Raw genomic sequence first — 22,778 nt, forward strand, 5'->3', positions numbered from 1 at the left:
GGTTCCATGGTGCGTGCTGTGTTGGGGTCTCCAGGGAGATCAGCCAGATCCTGAGGAGCAGAGCCCTGGAGGGATGTTGGCCTCGCTGCCTCCCGCCTTTGGGCCGGTCTGGGTGAAGGTGCTGGCCCTGGTGGGCCTGCTGCCCATGGCATCCTGGCACCCAGGGGTCCAGCAGGAGGCGCTGTGCTGCGCCCCATTGGCCGGCTTGCTGCTGGGCGCCCTGCTGGTGTGTAGACTTGTGCGGTGTGTTCAGAGCCGCCTCTGTGTGAGAAGGGAGAAGGTGCTGGCCGCCAGGCTGGCCGCCGAGATCCAGACAAAGTGTCAGCTCATCGACAAGGTCTGGGCTGCAGAGGAGGAGCTGGCCACCATGCAGGCTGCGCTGCAGGAGGCCCAAGCCCAGCAGGCAGCCTTCTCCCTTGCCTGCCTCCACTTCTGGGGCGCCTGCTCCCAGGCCCAGAGCACCCACATGCAGCTGCGGCAGGAGGTGGCGTCTCTGGCCCAGCAGCTGAGGGAGGAGCAGGCCCTGCAGGCCAGGCAGCAGCAGGAGCTGTGGGCGCTGCAGGAGGAGTCCCTGACTCTCCAGAAGATGCACCTGCGCACATGCACACACCTGCCTGGAGCCAGGGAGCCAGGTGGTGCGGGGCCCTAACTTGTTCTGTGGGGTAGAGCAGTCCTGTACCCTGCTCACCTGTGGTTTCCTCACTTCCATCCTGCCTTTGCCACCTCTATCTCCACCCTCCACCAGAGGAACATGAGGCCAGTCATGCAGAGCCCCCAACATCACACACCAGGCCTAGACTCTGTCCTTAAAATGTCACCATCTAAAATAGGACTGTGCCCCAAGGTTGCCTCAGCATGGGGACTCTTCTCTGGCTGGGACAGAGGAGGGTCTGTAATCTGGACAGGAGTGCCACTTTGCATTGCAGAAGAACAACTGCTGACAGAACTGTGAGGGAGGTGGGGGTGGAGGTGGGTGTGGGGGAGGCTCTCATGTATAGTGGTGGGTTTTTTCCATTTGGGGTATTTTGTTGCTTAATAAAATAATAGAACAACAACAACAACAAAAGCCCTGGATGATTAATAGTGTTTTATTTCATAGGACATTTGGGAGGTGATTGATCATTCTTATTCCAACAACATGATAACCACTCCTAACTTGCTTTCATCCACTCTGAAATGTGCCTCATCCCTATTGTTTGTCTTTGTGATGCAATGGTAGTAAGAAAGAAACTATGCTGTGTGTGTTACAGCTTTTACAAGTTCAGTAACGCAGTGGTGTTTTAAGTTTGGGAGTGAGAGAATAACTTTCTGTATCATATACTCAGTAGAGTACTGATAAAAAGAATATATATATATATATATATATTCCAAAGAAGAGACTTAAAGGAACAATAAACATAGGAAATGCTCAAAGTCACTGATGATCAGGGAGATGCAAATAAAAACAGTAATGAGATATCATTTTACACAAAGAGACTATTATACATTAGAAAAGATAGAAACACCATCTGTTAGAGGGGCATGGGTGGAGTGGGATTCTTCTACTCCTACTAGGAATGCCTAGTGGGAATGTATGTTGCTCCAATTCTCATAGAAAAGAGTCTGGAGATTCTTAACAACTCTAGAAATGCAACTACTTTATGACTTAGCAATCCCTCTCCTAGGGATTTAACCAGGTCAAAAACTATCTGAAAAGACCTGTGCACACCAGTGTTCATAGCAGCACTGTTGATAATAGTCAAAACTTGAGAGCAACTCAGATGAATGGCTAAGAAAATAATGGTATATATACACAATGAAGTACCATACAGTTGTTAAAAATGATGAGATCATCTCCTTTGCAATATCCTGGTCAGAACTCCAAGGCATCATGGTGAGTGAGATAAAGCAGAAAGAGAAAGACCAATATGAATTATCATGCTTATAAGTGAAACTTAAGAATAAAGAACAGTGGGAGTTGGGCGGTGGTGCAGCAGGTTAAGCAAGGGTGGCACAAAGCGCAAGGACCAGTGTAAGGATCCTGGTTTTAGCCCACCTGCAGGGGAGTTGCTTCACAAGCGGTGAAGCAGGTCTGCAGGTGTCTTTCTCTCCCCCTCTCTGTCTTCCCCTCCTCTCCATTTCTCTCTGTGCTATCCAACAATGACATCAGTAACAACAACAATAACTGCAATAATAAAACAACGGCAACAAAAGGGAATAAATATTAAATAACAGTAAAGGAAAACATAAAGTGAAACTTAGACTGGGTTTGGTGTATTACAACAAAGCAAATGACTCCAGGGAAGGAGGGAAAAAGACAGGATCAAGGGAAATTTGCACCCTGTTATGTCTCCTAGACACCAATCAAGGGGAGATAAGAGGTGGTGCCTATGTGTTTAAAAAAAAATCCTGTAAGCTATTAACTCCCCAATAATGTTCTTTAAACATTCAGATCTATATGCTAAACAGTGGCACACCCAGTTAAGCATATATATTACTATACACAAGAACCCTGCACCATGGTTTCCCCATCTATAAGATGAGAATGAACCCACCTGACTCAGCAGTTAAATACAGAACACAGAGCACAACACTTAAAAACCCGGCAGGATTTACTCTTAGTAAAGACAATCAGTGTAATGGGGTTGGGGTGGGGGGTGTTGGAAGCTGCATAGTTATTGTTTTCCCAGCTCAGTAGGCAATATCTCGAGTAGTTTACTTCATTACTCAAAGGCAAGACTCAGCCTTCATACCACCACAATCCAAGAAGGTGTCTTAATCTCCCTGCTAGGTATGAGGAGGTGCTATTTCTAAATTTACCATCATGTTTGACTGGGCTTGTCCACAGAGCATATGCTTCATGGTGTGCTGGGCAAACTTTCAGAGCTCAGTAAAGGACCATGCTCAGTAAAGGACCATTATCAGATAGGAGATGGACAGGCACTGTGATATCCCCTGAGGTTGGTGCTGGGGTGAGTGACTAGAGCACCATACTGCTCCAGCTGCCCCCCCCCCATATTATGCTGCTGAGGGGACTTCCAGCCAGAGGTCCCAGGCTCTCATTTGTCCTCCTGTGCTCATGGTCTCTCTTTCTCTTGCACTCCTTCCATTAAGCCACGGAAAGGTCACTTAGCATCTTGATGTGGGGATATCACTCTTCAAATACACAGCCATTGACATGTATCCATAAGCAAGGGGTTTATGTACCTCAAAGTAAAAGTGTTTAAAAGCCCTCCATGATTAGGCCTGACCTAATAAACCTGGGATTTTAGTAGAAAGGCCCAAATAAAGCAGACCCCATAAACCTAATACTAGTTTGGATACAACAAATGACACTCAACTCTTTAACAACTGGGAGAAAGTCTAAGCTTGTCAGATAGAGAAAGGACTACTAAAGCCTGATAAAGACAAGAGACTGACTCACTCAATAATAGTCTTTTTGGTCAATACCCCATCATCTGGGGGCCTAGAATCCTTGGATTCCTACACAGATATGATAGGCCTAGACCTCTTATAGATCCCTCCCTCCATCATCACTGCTCACTTCTATTATGAAAGTCATGATAAGCACTTTCATCAGCCACTCCAGGAATTGTCCTTCCTAAAAAGTAGCAATGGTAAGGACTTCCCTGCTATCTGAAGGGAGGCCTGGGCCATCCTACCCTGCCTGCCACATGAGGAAAACTGGTCCTGAAATGAGTGCAACCTAGAATGTTACCAGCTGTGACCATGAACTGTGAGCTCAGACTGACAGGGACTCAGAGGCTACACAGGCTCCAGAGCTAAGTATGAATATATATGGATCCTGGGTCAGGTTAACTGGGTAAACATTTAACTTTATTCATATATTTTCTTCAAGTTTGGGAGCTACTCTCTGCCCTAATCCAACTTTCTAGCCCTATTCTCAACTTTGATACCATCTCTCAGACAACATTTTTAGTCTACCTCATTTTAACTATAAAGTCAAGCAAACACTATAGGCCCCTAAGAGCATACCTAAAATAGATTTCTTAGCTTCTTTCCACCCCAACATCCCTATTCTCATCTGTTCTATTCTTACTTTTTGATTCCTGTTCATTAATCACTTTGTCTTGCTTTATATTTTACTGTCTTTCAGCCACCAAGTTACAGATGCTATCATGATTCCATCCTGACTTGCCCTGGGCAAATGACTTTACCAGTGTCCTGGAACATCACCTCTCCAGAGCCTGACCCCACTAGGGAAAGACAGAAACAGGCTGGTGGTATGGATCACCCTGCCAATACCCATGTACAATGGAGAAGCAATTAACAGAAGCCAGAACTCCCACCTTCTGCACTCCAGAAAGAATTTGGTCTATACTGCCAGAGGGGGAGAAATAATAGGGGAAGATGACTAGAAGGCTCTGAGCTCCAATTCCGTCAGGACCCAGAGAGAGAAGAGAGAAAAATAGAAGTAGCAATAGGTTTGGGTGTGATTGAAAAAGGAAGGGAAGGCAGGACCATAGGGAAAAAATAATCAAATATATAGATAGTTACTGAAATAATAGTAAACTTATATCTGGGAAATATCACACACACACACACACCTTTAGAAAACTGATTTTTTGACAAGGGAACTAAACTCATTAAATGGATGAAGGAGAGTCTCTTCAACAAGTAGTGTTAGATAATTGAATTGAAACATACAAATAAAGTCATACCACCACATATCACCTTGCACAAAAGTCAAGTCCAAGTGAATCAAAGATATAGACATTAGACCAGATACATAGAAGAAAACACTGGCAGAACATTTCACATCTAAGCTTCAAAAAGATCTTCAAAGACTCAAATTCAACAGCAAAGAAAACAAAAATAAATCAATGCACCTACATCAAACTGAAAAGCCTTTGCACAGTAAAAGACACCACCACTGTCACAGAAAAAAAAAACACCTTACATGTTCTAGAGGACCTTTATACAACACACTTCAGATAAAGAACTAACAGCTGAAATACATAAAGAGCTCAGTAAACTTAAAACCAAAAAACCCAAGAGTCTTATCAGAAAATGGGGCAAGGACACATGGATGGAAATTTCACCAAGGAAAAGATCTAGAAGGACAACAAGCACATAAGAAGGTGCTCAAAAGTCAGTGATCATCAAAGAAATGCAAATAAAGACAACAATGAAATATCACAGTATACTTGTGTGAGAATATCATACTTTAGAGAGGAGAGTAACAACAAATGTTGGCGAATGTATGGGAAAATGGGATACTTCTGCATTGCTAGTGGGAGTATTCATTGGTCCAACCTTTGTGGAAAACAGTCTGGAGATTACTCCGAACACTAGAAATAGACCTATCCTCCGACCCAGCCATTTCTCTCCTGGGAATTTACCTAAAAGAAGCAAAATGATGTATCAGAAGAAATATATGTATACTTATGTTCATAGCAGCACAATTTTCAATAGCCAAAACTTGGGAGCAACCCTTATGTACAGTAACATATGAGTGGCAAAAATATTTACATATATACTGTGGAGGGGGACAGGTTGTGGTGTACCAGGTTAAGTACACAAAGTACAAAGTGCAAGGACCCATGAAAAGATCTGGGTTTGAGACCCCAGAATCCCACCTGCAGGGAGTCCACTTCACAAGTAGTAAAGTAGGTTTGCAGGTGTCTCTATGTCTCTCTCCCTCTCTACCTCATCCCCTATCCAATGAAAAAAAAATATTTAAAACTTTAAAAAATAAAAAATTATATACATGGTGGAATACTACTTAGCTGTTAAAAACGATGATGTTGTCTCCTTTGCATCATCTTGGATGAAACTAGAAGGCATCATGTTAAGTAAGATAAACCAAAAAGAGAAGAACAAATACCAATTGATCTCACTTATAAGCAGGACATAATAAATAGGGACAAGGAGGAGGAACATGAAATGAAATGTGAACTAGGCATGGTATACTGCATCAAAGTAAACAACTCTGGGGAAGGAGATGGAAAAAGGGGACTGTTGGGTCCTGGTGCATAATGAAATTGTACTCATTTATCAATGACTGCAGTATAAAGCATTAACCCTCTTGATTACAAAAATAAATAAATAAATAAATAAAAGACTTTCAAGGCTCTGAGGACCAATGTTTAATCACTAAAACCACCATAAATCATAGTTGAGGTGTACTGAGTTTGATCCTTGGCATTTCATATATCAAAGTGATGCTCTAGTTTTCTCTCCCCACCTTTCTCTCATTAATGAATAAATAAATTAATGAATAAATAAATAAATAAGTTAGATAAGAAGACTGGGTGATGATGCTCCTGGTTAAGCACACATATTACCAAGAACAAGGACCCAGGTTCGAGTCCCCACTTCTCACCTGCAGGGGGTCAGCTTCATAAGCAATGGAGCAGGTCTGTAGCTGTTTATCTTTCTCTCTATACAACTCTTCCCCCTCTCTCAATTTCTCTCTGTCATATATAAAAAAAGGGGAAAAAAATTAGACAAAGGAAAAAATGGTCGCTGGGTGTGGTGGATTTGTGTAGCGGTAACCCTGGAGGCAATTAAAATAAGAGAGTGATGGGGAGTCGGATGGTAGCGCAGTGGGTTAAGCGCAGGTGGTGCAAAGCTCAAGGACCGGCATAAGCATCCTGGTTTGAGACCCCGGCTCCCCACCTGCAGGGGGGGTAGCTTCACAAGCGGTGAAGCAGTTCTGCAGGTGTCTTTCTTTCTCTCCCCCTCTCTGTCTTCCCTTCCTCTCTCAATTTCTCTCTGTCCTATCCAACAACAATGACAGCAATAATAACAATAATAATAACCACAACAACGATAAACAAAAAGGGCAACAAAATAGGAAAAATAGCCTCCAGGAGCAATGGATTCATAGTACAGGCACCGAGCCCCAGCAATAACCCTGGAGGCAAAAAACCAAAAAGAAAGAAACAAACAAACAAATTATTTTTTAAAAAGAAAAAATAGAGAGAAAGAAAGAAAACAGGAGAGAAAAGGAGAAACACCACACTGTCTCTCCACTGCTCAGGAAGCTACTCATTTTTTGTAGTGCAACTATGTGATGGCTGGGGCTCAAACCCAGATCTTGCACATGGTAAAGCATATATGCTCTACTGGTAAGCATGCTCCAGCCCTACCCCCATAAAAATTCTTTTACCCTAAAGGTACAATCTATCTCTCAGTTTTCATTAAAGGAAAAAAAAAAGATTTTCATTAATGAAAATGTAGATTTTTTTTTACCAACAGACATGTTATGATGGCCAAAGAGAAAATAGAATGTTTGGGAAAAGCATTTAGAACTGTGAGACTGTCTATGCTTCACATGTACATCCACAGCCCCTAATGGCTCTTCGTTAATAATAATGTTTATCCTCGTTTCTGTTCATTGCCAACATTTTTTTGCAACTAACCAGTAAATTAGGAGCCAGCATATTTCCCCAGAGCTATGATTACATTAGTCACTCAGTGAATCTTGAATTAATTTTGCCCCAAAGTTTTCTAAAGAACTCATTAGATAATCTCTGGGTTTAAGGAAATTAGTCATAGGGCCTAAAGGAATTCACCTTTGCTGAACCAAAAGGGGGAAAAAAATCAGTAGCAGAAAATAAGCTAAAGAAATTTTAACAAAAAGGCTCCCCAACTCCCAAAACTTCCTATTCATTCATTCCGATGAATATTTCTACTACAAAATAAATAAGCAAAGCCTATATTTATAATATCTGGTGTTAATTGGTGTGTTAATGTTGCAATGTGGTATAAGACAGAGACCTACTTGAGCAGCAGAATTTTAAATCTAGCTGTTATCTGGGTGATTCTTCAAGGAACAGTAAAATCACACAAAACTGCACTAATGGTTTGAATAACATCTTACCAGTAATAGCTAAAACTTTAATTCTCCTCTTACTTCTTATATCTTACACTTGTCCTTTTCTCCCACCATATTTTAATCAAAAGCTAAGCAGTTGAATCGTTATGTGGAAATTGGGAAATGTTACACATACACAAACTACTGTATTTTACTGTTGACTATAAACCATTAATCCCTCAATAAAGAAATTTAAAAAGGGGGAGTCAGGCAGTAGCACAGCGGGTTAAGTGCACATGGCACAAAGCCCAAGGACCAGCCTAAGGATACCGGTTCCAGGCCCTGGCTCCCCACGTACAGGGGAGACGCTTTACAAGCGGTAAAGCAGGTCTGCAGGTGTTTCTTTCTCTCCCCCTGTCTTCCCCTCCTCTCTCCATTTCTCTCTGTCCTATCTAACAACGACAATAAGAATAACTACAACAATGAAACAACAAGGGCAACAAAAGGGAATAAATAAATAAATATTTTAAAAATAATAAATTTAAAAAGGAGGAGGAGGTAGCAGCAGTAGCCAAGGTGAGGAGATGAGTTGATTCAATTCATTGACTATTCACCAGCTCTATCTATCCCAGACCTACCAATAGATACTCTTTAGGTTACTTATTTCAGAGAACACAATGATAGGAAAGTATGTAAGTATTTTTTTCCCAACTAGTATAGCCACAGGCCCTTTGGAATATAACTAAAACATGCCTACTAGCTATCTATAAAACAGAGGACCCCCCCCCCCAACTTTTCATCTGCACTACTCCAGCCTTTAGGTTCATGATTAATCAACAATTTGTTTGGCTTTGTATGTTAACTCTCTTTTCAGCCACAGGGTTCCAGATGCTAACATGATGCCAACCAGACTTCCCTAGACAGAAAACCCCACCAATGTGTCCTGGAGCTCCAATTCCCCAGAGCCCCGCCCCACTAGGGAAAAAGAGAGGCAGGCTGGGAGTATGGATCAACCTGTCAACACCCATGTCCAGTGGGGAAGCAATTACAGAAGCCAGACCTTCCACCTTCTGCATCCCACAGTGACCTTGGGTCCATACTCCCAGAGGGATAAAGAATAGGAAAGCTATCAAGGGAGGGGATGTGATATGGAGTTCTGATGGTGGGAACTGTGTGGAGTTGTATCCCTCTTATCCTATGGTTTTGTCAGTGTTTCCTTTTTATAAATAAATACATACATACATAGTAAAAAAAAAAAAAAAAAAAGGAAAAGTATATGAGTCATTGTCAGATGCCAACCCTACAGAAACATACCACTATCATCTTCGTAAATGATACTGGAAAATCCATCTAGTGCCACACAAATGAAGGACTCAGAGTCAGTTAATCCACCACATCGTCAAATCAGCTTCCTATAACACTTTTTTTTCATGAGATTGCAAAATTATCTTGAAAAGAAGACACTAATTACTTTCAGCTTCTAATTATTCAGGAATGATATCAAACAGAATAGAAATAAAACTTTGTTTTACAAATAAGCAAAATTAACCCTGCCCATAATTTGTTTACTTGTCAGTAGCAATTAGAAATAAAAAGTGTCATAGGACATTCAAGTGATATTAGTATCAAGCATCAAAATATCCTAACATTAGTCATGTAACTAATCAGCAGTGAAGAGGAAATTGAATTTAGAAAGTTCTTATAACTTTGAGTTTCGTGACCATCTGTTCTATGGAGAAGAGAAATTTGTTGACCCCAGGAGAAGTTGTTCAATTTCTTTGAAGCAATGGAAAATGACAATTGAAGTCTAAACCGTCTCTCTCAGGCCTCTTAACTAGAAGATTTCACTGGAATATAAAAATCTTGCAACATAAAGTGTATCACAGTGTATATTCCAGCTGGCCTAAGTTTCCTCAAGAAACCAGAACAGCTGTGTGAACTCCTTCATAAGTCTGTCCCTTTTGGGAAAAGGGGAGGTTACAAACTACCATAAACAATGATGAAGGGTGGTATAACTAGAGGAATTCTGCTCCTGACATATGCCCACTGTCCAGTAGGAAAAGAAAAAAGAATCAGTGCTGAGACATTCTATTATCATCGTGTGAATATACTCTCCAAAAAATAAAAAAGATGGATCTTTTCAAGATTGATCCTTCTCAATATTTGAATTTGCCCTTAAAGAGCATTTATGCTATGAAATATCACATTCTGATGTGTAGAAAATAAGGGAAAAAAAGCCAGGACCCACTAGTTTTTCATAGAAAAGATAAAATCTATTTTTGTGGCCCAATTGCTGCTTTTTTCCTCATCTTTCCAAGTATTTGTTTACAGTAAGGTTTTCCCCAAACCATTAGAGTGAAACCAACTCCAAAAACATCAGTCCTCAAGTCAGCTTGTTGTCAAAAGACTAAAATACACCTTGAGCCAAAGGACTACAATACCTCTCCACTCTACATTGTTTTAGTTGAGCAGTACAAGATTAATAAGTAATATTTTTATGTGAAATGAAGGCTTTCAGCTCTTTTTCATCTTTTCAGGTGTATACATTACAGATTTAACAGAAATAGATGCCTTCACTTGCTGAAAGTTTTGTAAATTAAAATTGTTAGCATAATGTTGGTTTTCATCCTGTTAAGACTAAATCTATCTGATAATTTAACAGCACTTGTTACTCAGATTTATAGAATAGATATACTGTAAGCACTACTCCCATCACCAAAGGTCAGATGCACACCAGGTGAACAACTCAGTAAGTACTTTTTGTCAATACTCTATATCAAGAGTTCAAAATTTTCACCACCTGTTTCATAAATAAGGTTTATTGGTACACAGTCTTATACATTTGTTTACGTATTTTCTATAACTTCTTTCCATCAGAATATAATAATTCCATCCATAATATTCCATAAAAGCTATCTGAAACATATTGATTTTAAAAAAAAAAACACTTCATCTCCAAATAGAATCATACATTTATGTAACTTTTCATCTATAAATGAAAAAAAAAAAGACAAGTGTAATGGTTAATTTCATTCACCAACTTTTCTGGGTCACAGTACCCAGACATTTGGTCAAACATAAGAGAGTTTTAGATAAGGTTAGCATTTACAGTAAACTTTTTAAGTAAAGCACATTGTCCTCCATAAAGTGGATGCAACTTATTCAGCAAATCGAAGGCTTGAATAAAACAAAATTTTGATTGACAGTCCTTGAGCAAAAGGGAACTCGATCAGCAATTCTAACTACTCTTCAGACTTCAACTGCAGCAGCAACAGCTCTTCCTACAATTCCCTGATGACCAACCCAGCAGATTTTGGATTTGTTAGCCTCAATAATATCATGGGCCAATTGCTTAAACCTCTCTCAATCTCGGTCTCTTTCAGTATGCAGACTAACTCTCCAAATGTCTCTCTCTCTCTCTCTTTCTCTCTCTCTCTCTCCATCTCTCTCTCTCCCAATCTCTCTCTCTCTCCCAATCTCTCTTTCTCTCCCAATCTCTCTCTCTCCCAATCTCTCTTTCTCTCCCAATCTCTCTCTCTCCCAACCTCTCTCTCCCAATCTCTCTTTCTCTTTCTCTGTTATAGTTCTCCTGAGAATGCTAAATAATACAGAAGCCTCAAGACACATTCACACTCTAGATTGGCAGCCTGTTATACTAGGAATCTTCTTTCCCTGACAACAGTCAAGGTTTTGCAGGTAGGCCAGGGTTACCATGTGGGCTGGACTGTCCCTTTTATCAACATGACATCACAGCCACCCTTTCCAAGTCACCTACGCCTCACAGAAGAAAATCTAGCAACCACATCCCCAGAGTGTCCTTCTTTGAATGGCTATAGGTGGAAGTCTGCCAAGGAGGGGCATTTGCATGAGATCCAGAAAGCAGAAGAAGACGCTGAAGTTACTATGTGGAGTTGAAGCCCCCAGTCCCCACCTGCAGAGGGAAAGCTCCATGAGTGGTGGAAAAGTACTGCAATTGTCTTTCTTTCTCCCTCTCTCTGACTCCTTCTTCTCCCTCTCAATGCTCTCTTTTAAAATATTTTTTAATTTATTTTAATGAGATACAGAGAAAGAGAGATACATGCATAGAGAAAGAGACTGAGAGAGAGAGAGAACAGAGAAAAACAGAGACCAGAGCATTGCTCAGCTCTGGTTTATGGCAGTTCTGGGGATTAAACCGGGGACCTCAGAGCCTCTGGTGTAGGAAGAGTCTTTGCCATAACCATTATTCTGTCTCCCCTGCCAACCCTCCCACCCCTCAATTCTCTTACTCTATCTGAGAAGGAAAAAAATGGTCACAGGGAATGATGAAATCATTATGTAGGCTCCCAAGAGTTCTATCAATAATCCTAGTGACAAATAATTAATAACAATAACAATAATAATAATAACTTTAAAAGGAGAGGCTATTGCCTTCTGGAGGCTGCTGCCTATAGACATATTAAGTAACATGAAGATCAAAATAATTTGAACTTCTCTGAGGACCACTGAAATCACTACTCCAGGATGAGATCATCAGTGCAGCCTTCCTGCCCTTTGCTTTTATGGGGTTTCCAACAGTTCTATAAATCTCCATGTCCCTACACTATAGCCCTTTATATTCAGAATACATACAATGCCTCCTGTGTTCTGGCCAGACTGTGCATCACTGATACAGTCTCTGGGGAGCCAGCAAGAAGAGGCTATCCATTCATTCCTGTTAAATGGCCTCAGTCAGGGATACTCTAATCTCTCAGATAGGGTATTATCACTTTGAACCCCAAGAAGGGTCATAATTCTCCTCCTCCAGGAAGACCCATGGTTCCTATAAAAGTGATTCAGCTATTCATCCTCTGTCTTTAAGTCCATAGACTTAAAGTCATTTAGAGAAGAAGCAGCCCTACTTTTCACTATAAAGTAAGAATGAGCTGTTTTGCTGTGCAAAAAAAAAAAAAAAAAAACTCCTATAACCTATTCCTTAGCACAGTAAGTTACAACTTATACAACCAAGACTGAGGCATGAAAGCAATTCTCTCCAAAATAAAGACAGTAAGTTCATGATTTCATCTCTAGAAATATAATTGCTCAACAAGGGCAACAAAAGGGAAAATAAATAAATATTTTTTAAAAAGAAAAAATATTACTGGGAACTTAACATAATAGTCTGTCAAAATTCTTAACAGTATGAAACGGAAGGCTTCATCTTTCTGCAGGTTTTGTTACTTAGGTATAATGAAATTATATCAGAATAAAACTTTCCACTTGCATTTTTCTCACCAGAATAACTGATTTGGTCATTTATTTTAAAATCATTGTGTGATATGCATAAATTATCTAGTCCTTAAAACAAAGAGAACTGTTTTTAGTTTTTTTAAGATACATGATAATTAGAAATTGATATGTTATCATTTTTAGGAGTAGCAGGAAGATTTAAAAAAAAGTCCTTTGGAAATTCAAGACATGAAATAACTTTTGATAGATATTTTTTACAGATTCTATAACTTTTATAACATAGGAGAAATACTATTTTCTTATAAAGGAACTAGTTCTATACAATTTATTTAAAACAACCACCCCTATGAACTTACAGGGCTATTTTCTTTCACTTATTTTTTTCCAACGTATTTTGAAGTTAGTATCAGGGAACATATAATTATCTTGTCATATTTTGTTTTCTATATACCATTTTCCTAAAATTTTACCTACAGATCTTTAATTTTTTTGTACATTTTCAGTGTCTACTATTTGTGTCTTCCATTCAGTAACTAGAAAAGATGATAGAAAATGCATAGGTGTTAGAACAATAGAAATAGCAAAAACATTTAAACTCAAGACGCTCTTGGTTTCTGCAGAATGTTAAAAAGTTGGGTTATAAAACCTGGAAGCAACCCAGGTGTCCAACAACAGATGAGTGGCTGAGCAAGTTGTAGTATATATACACAATGGGATACTACTCAGCTATAAAAAATGGTGACTTCACCATTTTCAGCCGATCTTGGATGGACCTTGAAAAATTCATGTTAAGTGAAATAAGTCAGAAACAGAAGGATGAATATGGGATGATCTCACTCTCAGGCAGAAGTTGAAAAACATGATCAGAAGAGCAAACACAAGTAGAACCTGAACTGGAATTGGTATTATTGCACCAAAGTAAAAGACTCTGGGGTGGGTGGATAGGTGGGGGGGAGAGTACATGTCCAAGAAGGATGACAGAGGACCTAGTGGGGGTTATATCATTATATGGAAAACTGGGAAATGTTATCCATGTATAAACTATTGTATTTACTGTCAGATGTAAAACATTAATTCCCCAATAAAGAAATTTTTTAAAAAGAAATATAATTCCTAACCATCTTACAAAAATAATGTATCCCTTTCATATACTTGTTTGCATACTGTTTGTGTCCTACAGTTTCATCTTACAGTCACTGTACAACAATAACATAAATACTGGAATTTTACCCAAGTATAGTAGCATGAACCTTAAACTCTTAACCTAACCATGACTCAATGTTGTTCATGTGGCTTCTGTGTTAACATCTCCGATTCACTTTGTTCACTTTGAATTCAAGTCCCATGCACCTTTTCATGATGTAATAAGCCAGTTCTGTTCATTTAGCTCCTAGCATCTTTACACACTCCACTCCCTCTGCCTGCAAAGGTCCCCGTGAACTCTAACCCTATCTTCCCCACCCTTTGTCTCAGTAATTTCTTTGTCAAAGAAGTTTCTGACCCCAGACTTCCTGATACTTGTTACTGGAAATCCTACTGATTATTCACATTGCATCTATGTTTGCAAAATATATGTTGTTTGTTTACCAAATGCATTCCTTTGACTAATAATACCACGAAGCCTGCTTTTCAGACTGTGTTCTGTTATCATAAGAATCCTACATTAAGGTGAAGTCTAGATAACTCAGAGATTTTGCCCACAGGCAGTATAGGGATGTATTGCCACATGCAAATGTTCATAACTAGGACATTTGTCTGGCTGCTGTCCTGAGGGTCTGGAGATTGTGCATGAGATAACCAGAATAAACTCAGTATCATATGTCATTAAAAGAACTCTGGTGGTGGGAATTGTATAGAATTGTACCCCTCATATCCAACGGACTTGTCAATTATTATTTAAATCAATTAAAAAAAGTTTAAAAAAGAGAGAGAGAGAGAAAGAAAGAAAGAGAGAAATGGACAAAGATGTGGTCTGGGAGGTGGCGCAGTGATAAAGTTTGGACTCTCAAGCATGAGGTCCTGAGTTCGATTCCCGGCAGCACATGTGACAGAGTGATATCTGGTGCTTTCTCTCTCCTCCTGTCTATCTCATAAATAAATAAAATCTTTTTTAAAAAAAAGAAAGGAAGAAAAGAAATGGACAAAGATAAACACTTATAGCACCATGTCACCAATTGTAAAGTACCCCCACCCACCCCCATGTGGGGACCAGGGCTGGAACTCAGGCCCTTGTGCATGGCATACTCAACTGAGTATGCCACCAGCCACCCCCTGGCTCAGTAATTTCTATTCTTCCTCTAGTCCTTCTTTTAAATGTCACTTCCACAGGCCAGTCACTTTATGCTGTTATGCAAGCTTATATCATTTTCTACTACTCTTTTATACATTTTTATGTATTTCTCCTTTCTATATTACATATATATAACAATGATTATCCACTAATTTTAAAAATACATTTTTTGAGGCCAGGTGGTAGTGCACCCAGATGAGCACATGTTGTTATGTACAAGGGTGTGGTTCAAGCCCCTGGTTCCCAACTGTAGGGGAGAAACTTCATAAGTGGTAAAACAGTGTTGTGGGAGTCTGTCCTCTCTATCTCCCCCATTGTTCTCAATTTCTCTATGTTCTATCAAATAAAAAAATACATTTCTTCTCTTCTAGACATAGACTTCTGGCAATACATTCTTATTATTGTATCCTTAGTATTAAGCAGAGTGTTAAGTAACAGAGCTTAAATGTGCACTGAATAAAAGAAAGGAATGGTGAAAGGGTAAAAAAAAAAAAAAAAAAAAAGCTTGTTAGGTACATGATATGATGGCTAACATTAATTTTGTCATAAATTAGTGCTATTTCAGGCAGTGCTATAGGAAAAGGAATATATTAATTGACTGAAGAGGGGAGAGACCTTCACAGAAGGCTAGGAAGACATTCTGCATGGCAAAAATAAAAAAGTAAATAAATATCAGTTCTGTGTAAATGAAGAAAGCTTTAGTGTTTATTTGTTTTTGTTTGGGGGGGTTTTATTTTGAGATGGTAATGATGTCAAGAATATAGAGGGTTCTGTATCTGATGCAGTTCTGAACAGTAAGCTTTTAAGTAATGTTAACTAACATTGATGGGTGGGTGTAACTGCACTACCTCCATTTCTGGAAGACTTTGGCTGCCTACTCCCAACTGGATTTCATAGACTATTTCAGAAAACAATGGCTTCATCTTCTTCTACATCTTGGCAATATAAAATAGCATGATTCACAAGATGGAAAACAGAACAGACATGGACTCTTCTCCCCTGTGTATAGAGTAGCCACTTGCCACATGGAAAGAGAAAAATGAATACATTACATCACCTACTCAGAATGAGTAGCTAACCATCTGAGTCAATCATTTTGTCCTAGAATATCTACTGAATTCCTACCTGCTTCCTTTATAACTACCTTCCCCCTAACCCCCCCCCAAAAAAAAATCCATATAACTTTCTACCAGAATGCTGTGTGTATGTGAAAGTATATCCAATCACAAGCAGAAGGAACCACCAGCTTACTTAGACAAGTCAAGTTAGGTCAAAGAGAAAGGTCAGGTCAAAAGGAAATTGGAGATGCATTGTAAAGAGCACATTTATTTAGAACTAGTGTCATGGACATTTGCCAATGCTACACACTGCTTAGTGTGTGAAGAAAGCCAAAAAGGACACCAAGAAATTTCCACAAATAATAAAACCCTTTTTATGAGGAATTAGTGCACTAAGACAAAAGTAAATTCAATTGTATGGCTTAGAGGGCTTGGAGACTGCTCACGCAGTAAAACACTCATGTTGCCATGCACAAAGCCCTGGGCTTGAGTCCCCAGAACCACATGAGAGTACCATGCATAGGGGGAGCTCTCTAAACAATTGTATGGCTTCAAGTTATAGGAAAGATTATAAGTTAAGAAAAGAAGCATACTTTTAAAATTATATGGACCCACACACATCTAATTTTTGAGGGGAGGCTAAAATATTAAGTGGGAAAAAAGTCTCATTAGCAAATAGTATTGGGAAAATTGGCTTGAAACATGCAGAAGAATGGAACTGGACTACCATATTTCAACATACACAAAAGCAAACGCCAAATGGATCAAATATTTGAATTCTAGACAAAAACCATTAACTATTTAGAGGAAAACTTTGATAGAATTCTTTTTGAACTAAGTTGCAAAGAAGTCTTCAGTAACTCAAGACCAATCAGAAGGACAACAAATACAAAAATAAACCAATGGGATTAAATAAAATTGAAAAGTTCCTGTACATCAAAATGTACCACCATCCAAATAGAGAAACTTCTTACAGAATGGGAGAAGATTTTTTAGGGGACATACACCAGACAAAAGGTTAATAACTAAAACCTACAAAAAGCTCACCAAACTCAGCAACAAAAAAACAAATAACCCCATTCAAAAGTGGGAAGAGTAAACAGAATATTCACCAAAGAAGAAATCCAGAAAGTTGGGCAGTAGCACAGCGGGTTAAGTGCACGAGGCACGAAGCACAAGGACCAGTGTAAGGATTCCAGTTCGAGCCCCCATCTCCCCACCTGCAAGGGAGTCGCTTCACAGGTGGTGAAGCAATTCTACAGGTGTCTATCTTTCTCCTCCCCTCTCTGTCTTCCCCTCCTCTCTCCATTTCTCTCTGTCCTATCTAACAATGACAACAACAATAAAAACAACAATGGCAACAAAAGGGAAATAAATAAATAATTTTTTTTTTAAAGAAGAAGAAGAAGAAATCCAAAGGGCCCCAGACTTATTTTAAAAAATGCTTAATGGGGTTGGGTAGTAGCGCAACGGGTTAAGTGCATGTGGCGCAAAGAACAAGGACCCGCAGAAGGATCCCAGTTCAAGCCCCAGGCTCCCCACCTGCAGGGAGTCACTTCACTGGCGGTGAAGCAGGTCTGCAGGTGTCTGTCTTTCTCTCCACCTCTCTGTCTTTCCCTCCTCTCTCGATTTCTCTCTGTCCTATCCAACAGCAAATGACAACAACAATAACCACAACAGGGCTACAACAACAAGGGCAACAAAAGGGGGGGGGGGACCTTAAAGTCACTGATTATCAGGAAAATGCAAATAGAAACCATGAGATACGACTTCACTCCTGTGAGAATGCTCTACATCAGAAAGGACAATAACAACAAAAGTCGGAGAGGTTAGGGTGGTAAAGGAATCCTCTTGTGCATTGCTATTGGGAATATAATTTGGTCCCTTTCTGTGGAGAGCAGTCTGGAAAATTCTGTGAAGGCTAAATGTAGACCCACCTTATGTATGACCTAGCAATTCCTCTCATGGAGATATATCCTAAGGGGACAAACACACCTATGTTCATAGCAGCACAATTTATAATAGCCCAAACTTGAAAACAACCCATGTATTCAACAACAGATGAATGGCTAAGAAAGTTGTGAGATATGTTTATTACCTAGATGTTAAGAATGATGAAGTCACCTTGTTTCACCTCATCTTAGGTGGAGCTTGAAGCAATCATTTTAAGCAAGACAAGCCAGAAAACAAAGGATGGATATGGGATGATCTTACTCATAGACAGAAGTGAAAAATAAGAACAGAAGGGAAAACACAAGCAGAACTTGGACTGGGTTTGGTTTATTGTGCCAAAGTAAAGGACTCTGGGTGGAGGAGTCAGATCCTTAAGCATAATGGTGAAGGAAGATCTAGGTTGGGGGTTAGAGTGTTATGCAGAAACAGAGAAATGTTACACGTGTATGAACTACTGTATTTACTGTCAACTGTAAACAATTAATCCCCCCCAACATTTAAAAAAAAATAGAAAAATGAATACAGGGTGATCTCATTCATAGGGCGAGATTAAGAAAAAAGAACAGAAAGGGGAAACACAAAGTAAAACTTGGACTAAGTTGCATCAAAGCAAAGATCTCTGGGCAAGGAAGGCAGGGAGGGATGCTAGGGCAAGAGGGGCTTTGGAGTCCTGGTGCAAGATGGCAAAAAAAGAAAACTGAGGGTGAGTGTTTTGCAGACACACATCATGGTGAGATGAGAAAGTTTACCCATGTGTCAACAACTCTACAGTAAACCATTAAACTCCACCCACTCCCACCAATGCAATACAATGCAAAAGCAAAAAGAAATACACCAGCAAATAATTTTTTAATTACATGTACTAGGAGCTGGGAGGTGGCTCACCTGGTAGAGTGCACACATTACCATGCATGAGGATCTGGGTTCAAGCTCCTGGCCACCACACAGGAGGGTCTGCAGGGGAGGAACTTCACAAGTGGTGGAATAGTGCTGCAGCATTTCTTCTCTCTGTGTTGCTCTCTCCTCCTACATCTCTTTCTGTCTCTCACACCTCTACCTAAGGAGTGGTGGAGTCAAGCAGTCCCTGAGCCCAGTGATAATCCTGGTGACAAAGAAAAAAGAAAAAAAAATTTTCACCACTCCATCACCAAAGGTCTGTGTCTATGTAAATGAAAGAACTACATATGTTTCTGCCCATGTTTAGTCATCCTAATTTGACTGTTAAACCCTCCAGAAAATAACCTTGTTTTTTTTTTAAAAAAAAATTGTTTATAAGAAAGATAAGAGAGAGAAAGAACCAGACATCACTGAGGTCATGTGCTATCAAGGATTGAACTCAGGACCTCATGCTTGAGGGCCCAATGTCTTATCCACTGCACCACCTCCTGGACCACAACCTTGTTTTGTTTTGTTTTTGTTTGGTTTTTTTAATCCCTTTATAACTCCAACTGTAAGTACTAGATCCAAAAGAACAATAACGAGGATAGTGGTATTATGGTGATGGTGGTAATCATGATAATTATATAATGATAAAGTTCACTTGATGGGACTTTGGCCAGGCACTATGTGCTAGGATATACTGGAATGCAATTATTCTTAATATCCACTATCTGCCAAGCTGATGTAGTCTTAGAATTTTTTTTCTTTTTTTATTTCTTTATTAGGGAATTAATGTTTTACATTCTTCAGTAAATACAATAGTTTGTACATGGATAACATTTCCCAGTGTCTTGGACATGTACTCTCCCCCCGCCCTACCCATCCACCCATCCCAGAGTCTTTTACTTTGGTGCAATAACGCCAATTCCAGTTCAGGTTCTACTTGTGTTTGCTCTTCTGATCATGTTTTTCAACTTCTGCCTGAGAGTGAGATCATCCCATATTCATCCTTCTGTTTCTGACTTATTTCACTTAACATGAATTTTTCAAGGTCCATCCAAGATCGGCTGAAAATGGTGAAGTCCCCATTTTTTACAGCTGAGTAGTATTCCACTGTATATATAGACTACAACTTGCTCAGCCACTCATCTGTTGTTGGACACCTGGGTTGCTTCCAGATTTTGGTAATTACAAATTGTGCTGCTAAGAACATATGTGTACACAGATCTTTTTGGATGGATGTGTTGGGTTCCTTAGGATATATCCCCAGGAGAGGAATTGCAGGATCATAGGGTAGGTCCATTTCTAGCCTTCTAAGAGTTCTCCAACAGTTCTCCACAGAGGATGGACCAATTTACATTCCTACCAGCAGTGCAGGAGGGTTCCTTTGACCCCACAATCTCTCCAGCATTTGTTGCTGCTATCTTTTCTGATGTATGATATTCTCACAGGAGTGAAGTGGTATCTCATTGTTGTCTTTATTTGCATTAGAATTATTTTTTTAAGATTTATTTATGAACAAATTACAGATGCTGTTATGTAGCTTATTTTAAACTGAATAAGTTTCTTCATTTAAGCAGCAGTAGCTAGCCAAATAAAAGTGTTTGAAATCTTGCCACTGTACCAGGTACATGGTAACCTGTACTACAGAGGAGATTACCATCTGAGCATGGAGCTCACCCACTCTAGACATGAGAAGCCAAAACAAATAGCCTAATTAACACAATTTTGAGTTTTCTTAAAAAGCAAAAGATATTTTAAAGGTCCAGGTTTTATAGTATGTTAAGAAAAAGTTATGGGAATAATAAAAATTCAGTTTCTAAAATTCCAGACAAATTAAAATAGAGATATCCAGGAGAGTAACAAGTCAGATATCAATATCCCAGATTATTCTAAGTTCATTTAGTGCAATTTGTTAAATAACGTAAAAAATAGTCTGACTATAGATAGCTTTTAACCTCTTGAGAAAAGCAGGCAGGAAAGTCAGGAAGACTTTCCCAGAAATAAATCAAAACTTCACCAATGACACTCACTACTGAAATGTGGGACAGAAGTATGAGGTCAAGGAGGAGGCAGAACTATAAAATGGTTTCTGTCAGAAGCCAGAGTTATTGTAAATATATTTGACACTGGAAATTTAAGCACTATTACAGAAACATATGGCTTAAAATATCACATTCCAGTCAAGAAATCTAGCACTATAATAAAGCAGTTAAGCACTCTTATTTCAACACAAAACATTTCTGTAGGAGAATGAGTTATGATTATCAAGCTAATTCCTGTTAACTTGACAAGTCACTTCAGCTGCACACCGCTGAGCAAACATTACTATAATTGCAACTGGTTCTAAGTACCATAATTGTTGAAAGTAGAGATATGATTACTAGAAGAAAGAACTAACGGTACAAGAAAGGATGATATTGATAGGAATCAGAATGAAAATATCATAAGCAAAACTAGCCCCAGAAGCTTAAGGTAATGGAATTGCTCTGTATGATACTATAATGGTGAGTACACACAATTATACATTTGTCAGAATGTATAAGGGTCATTTGCAAGATCCACAGAACCCATAAACAATGCCTTAAAAATATACAGGGGGGGCAGTAGAGAATGTTTCATCCTCCGAAGGGAGGCTGGACAACATACTCTACTTTCCACCTGAGGAAGATGGGTCCTCAAATTGGGGCAGCTTGGAACGTTCCTACTCATGACCACAGAATGTGAGCTCAGATCTACAGGGATGCAGAGGTCACATAGGCTCCTAAGCTGAATATGGGCCCCAGATCAAATCAATGGGGTGTATAGTCAACAATATTTATACCTCTTTCCCATATTAGGGAGCTACTCTCTTCCCTGATCCAGGTTTCTAGACTTTTTGTCAGCCATGACATCATCTCCCCAGACAATAACTTAGGTCCACCTGCATATCATATGTGAGACTCAAGCAAAAAGTAATAAAGTCATGGGCCCTTTGGAATATACCTAAAATAGACCTACTAGCATTTCCAAAATGGAGACCCCAAATCTTCATCTGCAATATTCCAGCCCTTAGGTTCATGATTAGTCAACAATTTGTTTGGCTTTATATGCTAACTCTTCTTTCCGCCACCAGGTTCCAGATGCTAACATGATGCCAACCAGACTTCCCTGCGCAGACAACCCCATCAGTATGTCCTGGAGCCCTGCTTCCCCAGAACCCTGCCCGACTAGGGAAAGAGAGAGGCAGGATGAGAGTATGGATTGACCTGCCAATGCCCATGTTAATTGGGGAAGCAATTACAGAAGCCAGACCTTCCACCTTCTGCACCCCATAATGACCCTGGGATAAAGAGTAGGAAAGCTATCAAGGGAGAGGATGGGATATGGAGTTCTGGTGGTGGGAACTGTGTGGAGTTGTATCCCTCTTATCCTATGGTTTTTGTCAGTGTTTCCTTTTCATAAATAAAATTTTTTTAAAATACAAGGGTGGTGCACAGGGTTAAATGCACACAGTAAGTATATAGTACAAAGTGCAAGGACCTGCGCAAGGATCCCAGTGCAAGCACCTGGTTCTCCACCTGCAGGGGAGTTGCAGAGGGTTGCACAGGAGTGAAGCAAGTCTGCAGGTGTCTCTTTCTCTCTTTCT

Source organism: Erinaceus europaeus, chromosome 7, assembly GCF_950295315.1.
Source record: "Erinaceus europaeus chromosome 7, mEriEur2.1, whole genome shotgun sequence".
NCBI classification, from domain to species: domain Eukaryota; kingdom Metazoa; phylum Chordata; class Mammalia; order Eulipotyphla; family Erinaceidae; genus Erinaceus; species Erinaceus europaeus.